General features: G+C 28.0%; 1 non-coding gene across 1 annotated transcript; it reads left to right on the forward strand.

Annotated features, from left to right (window-relative positions):
- The first annotated feature begins 2,501 nt into the window (after window positions 1-2,501).
- On the forward strand, window positions 2,502-2,620 carry LOC123304797. Its single transcript, XR_006536779.1, has one exon. It is a non-coding gene; the product is annotated as a 5S ribosomal RNA (ribosomal RNA).
- The last annotated feature ends 10,156 nt before the right edge of the window (window positions 2,621-12,776 follow it).

A 12,776-nucleotide genomic window follows, 5' to 3' on the forward strand; every position in this document is an offset into this window, starting at 1 on the left:
CATCACAAAATATTTTTTAAAAGGAAAAATTTTTTAAAAATTATTATAAAATTTGATTGAATTAAATTTCAATTTATTTTTTTAATAATTAAAGAAAAAAAAAAGCATATAAACTTTCTATTGAAAATGTTATTTTCAACTAGATGGCCAAGTGAACTTTGTTACACAAACAATATATGACGTATTCGTTATTTAAATAATCAGTATCCTTTGATATTATATCAATACGTTACTCTCTTCTTTTGATACATATTAATAAAATTTCAATTTATAAGATTTTATGTCAATTATATAAATAATATTATAAATTTTCTAAATACATAAGTTAAGTAACAAAAAATTTGAATAACAAGATAAATTTATATATTATGTTTTAATACTCGATACTATAATATATCGCATCCGTTACCAATTATTCGGTATCCTTTGATTTATACACAGAATGAACCAAAAATATGTATCAAATTTATTTTATTTATTTATATATTTAATATTATTATTATTATTTTATATTACAAAGTTTCTTAACGAAGCTTACAATGATTTCTCATATCGTACTTAACAAAATTATTTAGATCATATAAAATTTAAATTGTTAAAAAATTTTTATATTTATTATTATTATTTATTTTTATTAAAATTACATAACATAAAATTAATAATATTTTAATAATTATATAAATTAATTCTTATTTAAAATAATCTTATATTAATCTCAACAAATACTCTAATAATATATTTTGTCATAAATTTTTTTATATTTAAAATAAATATTATAATATATAAATACTTATATCAGTATAAAATTTCTTTATATAATTATGAAAAAATTAATTTAATAGTTAATTATTGATATTAATGCATAAATAAAAGTATTTTCTAATGAAATATATTTTGTCAATGTTCGATTAACACATTTCATAATAATACGTTTTCATTATTGACAAAAAAAGTTTTTCTAAAAATGAAATCTTATACTATAATATATATATTTATATATTAAATTTTTTAATTATTTATATACTAATAATTTATAATAAATCGATATTAAATAAAAAATAAAAATATATAATTTTTAAGTTTACCTTAAAAATATTATTGTTTTGTATGATTGAAATAATTAATATTAAACTATGTTTATTAATAATTGTTAATAAAAAAATTAAATATATTTTAATTTATAAAATAAATATTATTATTAAATTTATAATTTATTATTTTATATATTATAGAAATTGAAAAAATAAATCATGTTTACTACGACAGTAAATTAGAAATACTATTTAATTTTTATGTGTTTTCTACATGGTACTTTGACTTACATAGGGACTTATATTATTGTGAATAATGATATAATTGAAAACCTTTATTTTTTATTTGATAGAATTATTATATTTTATCATTTAAATATTTATAATAAATACATTATTTTTATAAAGTAAAAAATATGGCCGAAGAAAATTCTACAGCTGTTGCAGCAACTGCGGTTACTGCTGCTTCTACAACACCAACAAAAAAAGCAACAGCTTCTGGTGCTAAACGTACAAAACAACATTCAAAACCAACACATCCACGTACATCAGAAATGGTTGTTAACGCAATTAAAAATTTAAAAGAACGTGGTGGTTCATCATTACAAGCAATTAAAAAATATTTAGCTGCAAATTATAAAGTGGATTCTGATAAAATTTCACCATTTATTAAAAAATATTTAAAAGCTGCTGTAACTGAGGGAGCCTTGGTACAAACTAAAGGTAAAGGTGCATCTGGTTCATTCAAATTGGCTGCTTCCGCTTCATCTAATTCTTCAGCTAAATCAAAAGTATCCAAAAAAGAAAGTGGAGCAAAAGGTTCAGCAAAGAGTGCTAAAAGTAAACGGGCACCAAAAGAAAAGAAAGCCACAACTACATCATTGGCAGCCAAAAAGCCTAAAGCAAAAAAAGCGACTCCATCATCATCAACTGCTGCTAAAAAAGTTACTGCAAAATCATCAGCGGCATCAAAAAAAGCACCAGTTAAAGCAAAACCAGCAAAAAGTACAAAATCCGCTGCCAAAAGTAGCCCTGCTCGTAAACCGAAAGCACCAAAAGCTAAGAAAGCTTCTGTTGCCAAATCATCTCCTACAAAAATTAAAAAAGCAGCACCAAAAAAGAAATGATCTGTTACTTTAATAATATATTGAAATATTTCATTATTTTTGCTAAAAAATGAAAATAACATAGGCCTTAATACAGGCCACAAATTAATATTTGATAAGAGTAAATTATTTTTTGTATAAATATTTTATAAAATAATAGTTTAGAAACATTTGCCACAGTCAGTACCACGGATGGGTGGCCACTTGAGAATACTGTGTGCGGTTGCATTTTTATTTAAAATATATGGTATAATAAATAAGTATATATTTAAATTGATTACTTCATTGAAAATTTTAATAATATACTTTAATATTAATGATATTTATGAAAAATATATATTTGTAAAAATTTTCATTTATTACTGGCAACAGCCATACCACGTTGAAAACACCGGTTCTCGTCCGATCACCGAAGTTAAGCAACATTGGGCACAGTCAGTACTTGGATGGGTGACCGCTTGGGAACACTGTGTGCGGTTGCCTTTTTATATTAAAAATATAAATTATTTTTCTTCTTTTCTTTTTTTTTACACACCATATATAAATATATGTTATTTAGAAATGTAAACCTTTTATATTATTCATCAACAAATAAATATTATTTTTTGTATAAAATTTTATTGCATTTATAACTCATATCATGGTTACTTTAAAGCGAGAAGTTTTTTTAATATTTCAAATGAATATAAAATAATATAAATTTTATGAAATTTATTTATTTTTAGAAATAGCAATCGCTTATAATTATAACAAAATTTTAATAATGTTTAATTTTATTTCAATAATTTATATTTATATATATATATATATATATATATATATATATATATATTTTTTAATAAAAATAATATACTCTTATTTAATAATATATGTTGGTCCTATATATAGGACCGAAAATATTTCTTATTTGTTTTTTTTTTTTTAAATTGTCATTTAAAACGCTTATGCACGTTCTCCACGAATACGTCTTGCCAATTGTATATCCTTAGGCATAATTGTAACACGCTTTGCATGAATTGCGCATAAATTGGTATCTTCAAATAAACCTACTAAATAGGCTTCACTAGCTTCTTGTAATGCCATAACAGCTGAACTTTGAAAACGTAAATCGGTTTTAAAATCTTGTGCAATTTCACGTACTAAACGTTGGAATGGTAATTTACGAATTAACAATTCAGTACTTTTTTGATAACGACGAATTTCTCGTAAAGCTACTGTACCAGGACGATATCTGTGTGGTTTTTTTACTCCACCAGTTGCTGGTGCACTTTTACGTGCAGCTTTCGTTGCTAATTGTTTTCTTGGTGCTTTACCACCAGTTGATTTACGTGCAGTTTGCTTGGTTCTAGCCATTTTCAAATAATAATGTTTTTACAAAAAAACACACAATTTTAAAAATTATATTCGACAATTTGATACTACAAAGTCAAATGTTTAAATGCGAAATAAATGTGTTGTATTTATATTTATATGAAATTTCAAAATTTTTGTTGTCATATCCTATTGGATAGCTATCAGAGTATGGACTAATCAAATTGTATAGGCGTGGCTTAAAAAATCTTTAATGCTTTATATAAAAAGGCACAATTGTACCGGCGCTCACATACATTACAATACTTGTGAGGTTAACACACGTGTTATCCGTTCGTTAAAATATTGTAAATAATTTTTTATTAAAATGACTGGCAGAGGAAAAGGTGGAAAGGGTCTTGGAAAAGGGGGTGCAAAACGTCATAGAAAAGTTTTGCGTGATAATATCCAAGGTATTACAAAACCTGCAATTCGTCGTTTAGCACGACGAGGTGGAGTAAAACGTATCTCTGGTTTAATTTATGAAGAAACACGTGGTGTACTTAAAGTATTCCTTGAAAATGTTATTCGGGATGCTGTTACATATACTGAACACGCAAAACGTAAAACAGTTACAGCTATGGATGTTGTATATGCATTAAAACGACAAGGTCGTACTTTGTATGGTTTTGGAGGTTAAGAAAATATAATAATTTACTTAAAATATTTAGTAAATTTATTAAAGAATATTTAATACATCCGATAAATTTAAACAGGCTTTCCTTTTTGGGAAGCCACTAATTTTATTTATATAAGAGTAAATAAATTTGTTAATAAATATAACATATTATATAATTTGTTTACAACAAATTATTTTGTTTATAACATACATTACCAAATATTTTTATTTTTTTTTTTTATTGTAATATATCTGCAATAATAAATTATAATTTGTATATTATCTATTTTATTTTACAATAACTTATTGAATTTTTGAAAAAATTTTATTATAAATTAATATACTATTATATTTTTTATATATACAAGTTAAGAGTAACAAGTATCGATAGGAGATTATCGAATTTATAACTAATAAAACATTTCGCCTTAATCAAAGAAAATAAAGATTTTGCTATACCATTTTTTATACTTTCAATAAATAATTTATTATTAAATTTTTATTATTTCATTTATTTTTTAAAATTATTAAAAATATTTTTCTAATAATTATAAGCGTACATAAACAAGTAGTAAATGTAAAATGAAAATAATAAAGGTAATGTAATGCATTTGCATTACACTGATTTACGATATATATTCCGCGATATCCTTTATTATATTTAAAATTAATAATATTGATATACTAATAATAGATATATTCAAGCTATTAATATATAAAATTTTATATTAAATATGATATTAATAATTGTTTATTTAATTTTTTTGTATATATAAAAATAATTTACTCTTATTTAAAAAATTTGATGGCTCTCTTAAAAAGAGAGCCGTTTTTATATGTTGATGTATTTTTATGTTATCAATTAAATAATATTTTCGATTTATTTATTTTGAACTTGTATATTTTGTAACAGCTTTAGTACCTTCACTAACAGCGTGCTTTGCCAATTCACCAGGTAATAATAATCGAACTGCGGTTTGAATTTCCCGACTTGTGATTGTTGAACGTTTATTATAATGTGCTAAACGTGATGCTTCAGCAGCAATACGTTCAAAAATATCATTAACAAAACTGTTCATGATACTCATAGCTTTACTAGAGATACCAGTATCAGGATGCACTTGTTTTAATACTTTGTAAATGTAAATTGCATATGATTCCTTGCGCTTCCTCTTCTTTTTCTTATCACTCTTTGATATATTTTTTTGAGCTTTGCCAGCTTTTTTTGCTGCTTTTCCACTTGTTTTTGGTGGCATTGTTACAAACAATTAATATACACAGATAGTTACAGAACACCAGTCAGTATATGTATGAGCGTGTCGTGTATACAACTAGCGTATTATATACGCGAAGATGGATATAACAATAAAAATGAATACTACTCTCTGATTGGCTGAAAATAATACTATAAGGTGATTGGTTTATTTTTAAAGTTTTATATTTTATAAATATTATAAATTAAAATACCCAAATAACATTTTAAACATTTATGTTACAATCCCCGTAACGTACACATCTGTGTGATTATATTTACAAAAAAAAATATTAATTAAATAAATTTATTCGCTATGTCTGGACGAGGTAAAGGTGGTAAAGTAAAGGGAAAGGCAAAGTCAAGATCAAGCCGAGCAGGATTACAATTTCCTGTTGGAAGAATTCACAGATTATTACGAAAAGGAAATTATGCTGAACGAGTAGGTGCTGGTGCCCCAGTATATTTGGCTGCTGTTATGGAATATTTGGCTGCAGAAGTTCTCGAGTTAGCTGGTAATGCTGCCCGTGATAACAAAAAAACACGTATCATTCCACGTCATTTACAATTGGCAATTCGTAATGATGAAGAATTAAATAAATTATTATCTGGTGTAACAATTGCTCAAGGTGGTGTATTACCAAACATTCAAGCAGTGTTATTACCAAAGAAAACTGAAAAGAAAGCATAAATTAAAAACATTGCATTAATTTTTATAATAATAATACATCGATCATAGGCCTTTTAATAAAAGGCCACAAATTTATTTAAAATAAGAGTAAAAATTATTTTTATAAATAATATATTATAATATTTTTTTAAAGAATCAATTTAAATAATTATAAATTAATGATTCTTTTTTTTTTTTTTCTTTTTTATATGTTATTATGGAAATAATTCATCATATTATGATGACATTTAGGTAACATATTATAAGAATATTCATAAAATATTATCAAAATAATATTGTATTATGATGATATTTAGACAAAATATTATAAGAATATACACAAAATATTATCAAAATAATATCATTAGATAACAAAACTGTTCATGATACTCATACCTTTACTAGAGATAAAAGTATCAGGATGCACTTGTATTAATACATATTATCACAACATCACAAAATATTTTTTAAAAGGAAAAATTTTTTAAAAATTATTATAAAATTTGATTGAATTAAATTTCAATTTATTTTTTTAATAATTAAAGAAAAAAAAAAGCATATAAACTTTCTATTGAAAATGTTATTTTCAACTAGATGGCCAAGTGAACTTTGTTACACAAACAATATATGACGTATTCGTTATTTAAATAATCAGTATCCTTTGATATTATATCAATACGTTACTCTCTTCTTTTGATACATATTAATAAAATTTCAATTTATAAGATTTTATGTCAATTATATAAATAATATTATAAATTTTCTAAATACATAAGTTAAGTAACAAAAAATTTGAATAACAAGATAAATTTATATATTATGTTTTAATACTCGATACTATAATATATCGCATCCGTTACCAATTATTCGGTATCCTTTGATTTATACACAGAATGAACCAAAAATATGTATCAAATTTATTTTATTTATTTATATATTTAATATTATTATTATTATTTTATATTACAAAGTTTCTTAACGAAGCTTACAATGATTTCTCATATCGTACTTAACAAAATTATTTAGATCATATAAAATTTAAATTGTTAAAAAATTTTTATATTTATTATTATTATTTATTTTTATTAAAATTACATAACATAAAATTAATAATATTTTAATAATTATATAAATTAATTCTTATTTAAAATAATCTTATATTAATCTCAACAAATACTCTAATAATATATTTTGTCATAAATTTTTTTATATTTAAAATAAATATTATAATATATAAATACTTATATCAGTATAAAATTTCTTTATATAATTATGAAAAAATTAATTTAATAGTTAATTATTGATATTAATGCATAAATAAAAGTATTTTCTAATGAAATATATTTTGTCAATGTTCGATTAACACATTTCATAATAATACGTTTTCATTATTGACAAAAAAAGTTTTTCTAAAAATGAAATCTTATACTATAATATATATATTTATATATTAAATTTTTTAATTATTTATATACTAATAATTTATAATAAATCGATATTAAATAAAAAATAAAAATATATACTTTTTAAGTTTACCTTAAAAATATTATTGTTTTGTATGATTGAAATAATTAATATTAAACTATGTTTATTAATAATTGTTAATAAAAAAATTAAATATATTTTAATTTATAAAATAAATATTATTATTAAATTTATAATTTATTATTTTATATATTATAGAAATTGAAAAAATAAATCATGTTTACTACGACAGTAAATTAGAAATACTATTTAATTTTTATGTGTTTTCTACATGGTACTTTGACTTACATAGGGACTTATATTATTGTGAATAATGATATAATTGAAAACCTTTATTTTTTATTTGATAGAATTATTATATTTTATCATTTAAATATTTATAATAAATACATTATTTTTATAAAGTAAAAAATATGGCCGAAGAAAATTCTACAGCTGTTGCAGCAACTGCGGTTACTGCTGCTTCTACAACACCAACAAAAAAAGCAACAGCTTCTGGTGCTAAACGTACAAAACAACATTCAAAACCAACACATCCACGTACATCAGAAATGGTTGTTAACGCAATTAAAAATTTAAAAGAACGTGGTGGTTCATCATTACAAGCAATTAAAAAATATTTAGCTGCAAATTATAAAGTGGATTCTGATAAAATTTCACCATTTATTAAAAAATATTTAAAAGCTGCTGTAACTGAGGGAGCCTTGGTACAAACTAAAGGTAAAGGTGCATCTGGTTCATTCAAATTGGCTGCTTCCGCTTCATCTAATTCTTCAGCTAAATCAAAAGTATCCAAAAAAGAAAGTGGAGCAAAAGGTTCAGCAAAGAGTGCTAAAAGTAAACGGGCACCAAAAGAAAAGAAAGCCACAACTACATCATTGGCAGCCAAAAAGCCTAAAGCAAAAAAAGCGACTCCATCATCATCAACTGCTGCTAAAAAAGTTACTGCAAAATCATCAGCGGCATCAAAAAAAGCACCAGTTAAAGCAAAACCAGCAAAAAGTACAAAATCCGCTGCCAAAAGTAGCCCTGCTCGTAAACCGAAAGCACCAAAAGCTAAGAAAGCTTCTGTTGCCAAATCATCTCCTACAAAAATTAAAAAAGCAGCACCAAAAAAGAAATGATCTGTTACTTTAATAATATATTGAAATATTTCATTATTTTTGCTAAAAAATGAAAATAACATAGGCCTTAATACAGGCCACAAATTAATATTTGATAAGAGTAAATTATTTTTTGTATAAATATTTTATAAAATAATAGTTTAGAAACATTTGCCACAGTCAGTACCACGGATGGGTGGCCACTTGAGAATACTGTGTGCGGTTGCATTTTTATTTAAAATATATGGTATAATAAATAAGTATATATTTAAATTGATTACTTCATTGAAAATTTTAATAATATACTTTAATATTAATGATATTTATGAAAAATATATATTTGTAAAAATTTTCATTTATTACTGGCAACAGCCATACCACGTTGAAAACACCGGTTCTCGTCCGATTCTCTGTACAACAGCTGTAGTGAACACATCGTTGTGACTACAACTTAATTACAGACTTACATAACACAATTTTATTTTTTTGTTATATGCAAATTTTTAACAAACAAAAAAACAATATCAAGTCAGTGCATGAAGCCTAAGCCTCGTGGCTTAAAACGCCTCAATAAAGATGGGCAAAGCCCATCCGAAATAAAAAATAAAGTGCTTGTACTCAATATACAAGATGCCAGTGAAATAAACCAGGAAAATGTAGGAAAAATAGTGAGAAAAGACACATTAAACAGTGATACGGACACAAAAAATAGTGAAGTGAACATATTAAATAGTGAAAAAGACACAACAAATAGTGAACTGAACGCAAAAAAGTGTGAAACGAAAATTAACGACAGTGAAATAGACACAAATAATAAAGGTACAGTAAACATTAAACTAAATCAAGTGAATGTTGAAAACAATAACACAACAACGACAACCGATATGATCGTTGATGACAACACAACCAAAAATATGGATTTAAGCTCAATGTTCGTCAAGCCATCGACCTCAAGGGGAACCGGCAAGACCACACCAAAACCCCCAACAATACCGCTAAAAAACCGATTTGCGCCTTTAGAAAACGATGAAAATGAAGAAGACGACGACAACGACTCAATTGAACTGGGTCATAACAAACCAAAAAAGCCACCACCACTTGTTATACACGCCAAAACTACCGACCACAAAACATATGTAAAATCACTCGAGAACGAAATAAACAAAGGATTCCACATTAAATACACCGCAAACAACACAAACTTGTACATTTATGATCATGAAGAATACAAAAAGTACAAAGAAATTCTAAATGAAGGCAAAGTGGAATACCACACATACACCCCAAAAGCGGAAAGAAAACACGCCTTTATCCTAAGAGGGCTAGACAACAGCACTGACACCGAAGAAATCATAGAAGACCTAGAAGAAAAATATAAATTAAACGTCGAAAAGGTATTCAAACTGAAAAATACCAAAAAAGGACTCTTTCTGGTAATCTGTGATAGCACAATAAACCTTAAATATCTCAACAAAAACATACAATACGTGAACAGGACAAAAATATCCTGGGAAATGCGGCACAACACGCCCGAAATCATTCAATGTAGGCGGTGCCAGTCCTGGGGCCATAGTACTACCCACTGCCGCGCGGCTCCACACTGCCTCAAATGCGCAGAAGGACATTGGACCAGAGAATGCGACAAAGTGCGCAAAGAGGACCCGACAACCGCCAAAAACATCAAATGTGTTAACTGCCAGGGTAAACACCTAGCATTCCACAAAGAATGCCCAGTATACATCAAAAAACTGGAATTGAAAAAAGTAAAATACGTCCCAGCTCCTCCCCCAACAACAAATCCCTGGAACAGAAACATACACCCCCAACCAACACAACCGGCACAAGCTCCACCGGTACAACAAAGCATTCAACCACAACAACCGCGTCAAAACTTACAAGGCCCTATGGGCAACCTAAATGAATTAACAGCGGAAACACAAAACCTCAATAACTTGATAAACATAGAACAAATGCTGGAACTCGTAAGGCAACTAAACTCAGCCCTAAGAAACTGCAAGAGCGAACTGGAAAAGTTCATCACTTTCAATAATTTTCTTCGTGCTAAGTTTGCCCAATGTCCATAAACATTGGATCATGGAACGCGTGCGGTCTAAGGCATAACGTCCAAGAACTTAGACATTACGTTGAAAAACACAATATACATATAATGACAATAAACGAGACAAAACTGACACCGGACATAAAAATAAAAATAAAAAATTTTAGCATTTTGAGAAGGGATCGCACTGCACACGGAGGTGGTGTGGCTATTCTAATAAAAAACAACATCCCGTACATAACAGTTGACGTTCAAAATAGAACATCTATTGAACATCTTGCCATCAAGTTAATTAATAACATTTTTATTGTTGCAGCGTACAACAACCCACGCAACATATTCACGGACCTTGACCTAAAGACACTGACCGACATAGGAACAAAAACATTGATAATAGGAGACTTGAACGCTCGACATCACACCTGGAAAAACCACATAACAAACACAAACGGACGTACTTTATACAAACACATAACAGACAAAAACATGATCGTACTACACACAGAAGAGCCTACACACTTCCCACACAACAACGCAACACCAACGTACATTGACATCGTCATAAACAAAAACGTAAACAAAATAACTAAACTCACAACACACACAGAACTGACATCAGACCATAACCCAATCATGTTTACATTAAACGATCAACACACAGACAACACAACAACAAAGTGTACATCATATAAAACAACTGACTGGGTCAAGTTTAGAAAAACACTAAACAATAACATAAACATAAATAAAAAAATAAAAACAAACAGTGATGTTGACATGGCGCTAGCCGAATTAACAAGTGCAATAATAAACACCAAAAACAAACACACAAAGCAAATTAAAATAAATTTTTCTAAACTTGACCTTAGTCAAGAAATTATAAACCTTATCAAAGCGCGTAACGCTCTACGTAGACTGGACCACAGACGAGTAATACAAACAATCAAACCCGACATCAACAAACTAAACAAGGTGATAAGACAAAAAATAAGGCAACAGTTGAATCAGCAATGGGAAGACACCCTTAAATCCCTCAAGCCAGGGGACAAATCATTGTGGAGAATAACGAAATCATTTAGGCACAAAAAGGAAAATATTCCCACATTGATAAAAGACAACACTAACTACATGAGTGACAAACAAAAGGCGGATCTCATTGCTGACTCAATTGAAGCCGTACAACAAAACAACAACATATCACCCCTTGACAACACAGTCCGTCAGTCCGTAATAGAACTACAAAACAAAAACGATCGCCCAAAGAAACGAATCAAACTGACGTCACCACAGGAAATAAAACAAACAATCAGAAAATTACCTAACAACAAAGCCCCCGGACAAGACAATATACAAAACAAAGACGTCAAAAACCTCTCAACAAAAGCGTTAGTGCAACTTACATACATTGTTAACGCAATGTTTACATTGGGGTACTATCCCGAGGCCTGGAAAACAGCGTTGGTGGTCCCAATACTGAAGCCCAACAAAAACCCAACAGACCCAGCAAGCTACAGGCCAATTAGTCTGCTGAGCTCACTATCCAAAGTGGTCGAAAAGCTCATTCTATCTAGACTGAACAAAGTCATTACACAAAAAAATATACTAATCGACGAGCAATTCGGCTTCCGGGAGGGTCACGGAACCACCATGCAAGTGGCAAGAATCGCGGATTCAATAACTAAAAACTTCAACAAAGGAAACGTCACTTCCATGGTCCTCCTGGATGTCGAAAAAGCATTCGACACGGTCTGGATAGAAGGGACTATTCACAAAATCTACAAAACTGGTATTCCAACCCAACTCAGCAGGCTGATGGCCTGCTATCTCCAAAATCGAAACTTTCGGCTGAAAATAAAAACCAAAAAATCAACTGTAAGGGAAATAAGGGCAGGAGTCCCACAGGGATCAGTTTTGGGACCAATCATCTTCAATATCTACATAAACGACATGCCCAAATTCGCCAAAACAAACCTGGCCGTATATGCGGACGACACCGCCATATACGCGCACTCATTTAACGCCCAGGTGGCGACAAAACAAGTCCAGATACACCTGGATATGATCCTAAAATTCGCCAATGACTGGAAAATTAAAATAAACG

The sequence above is a fragment of the Chrysoperla carnea genome (genome assembly GCF_905475395.1).
Source record: "Chrysoperla carnea chromosome X unlocalized genomic scaffold, inChrCarn1.1 SUPER_X_unloc_95, whole genome shotgun sequence".
Lineage (NCBI taxonomy): Eukaryota > Metazoa > Arthropoda > Insecta > Neuroptera > Chrysopidae > Chrysoperla > Chrysoperla carnea.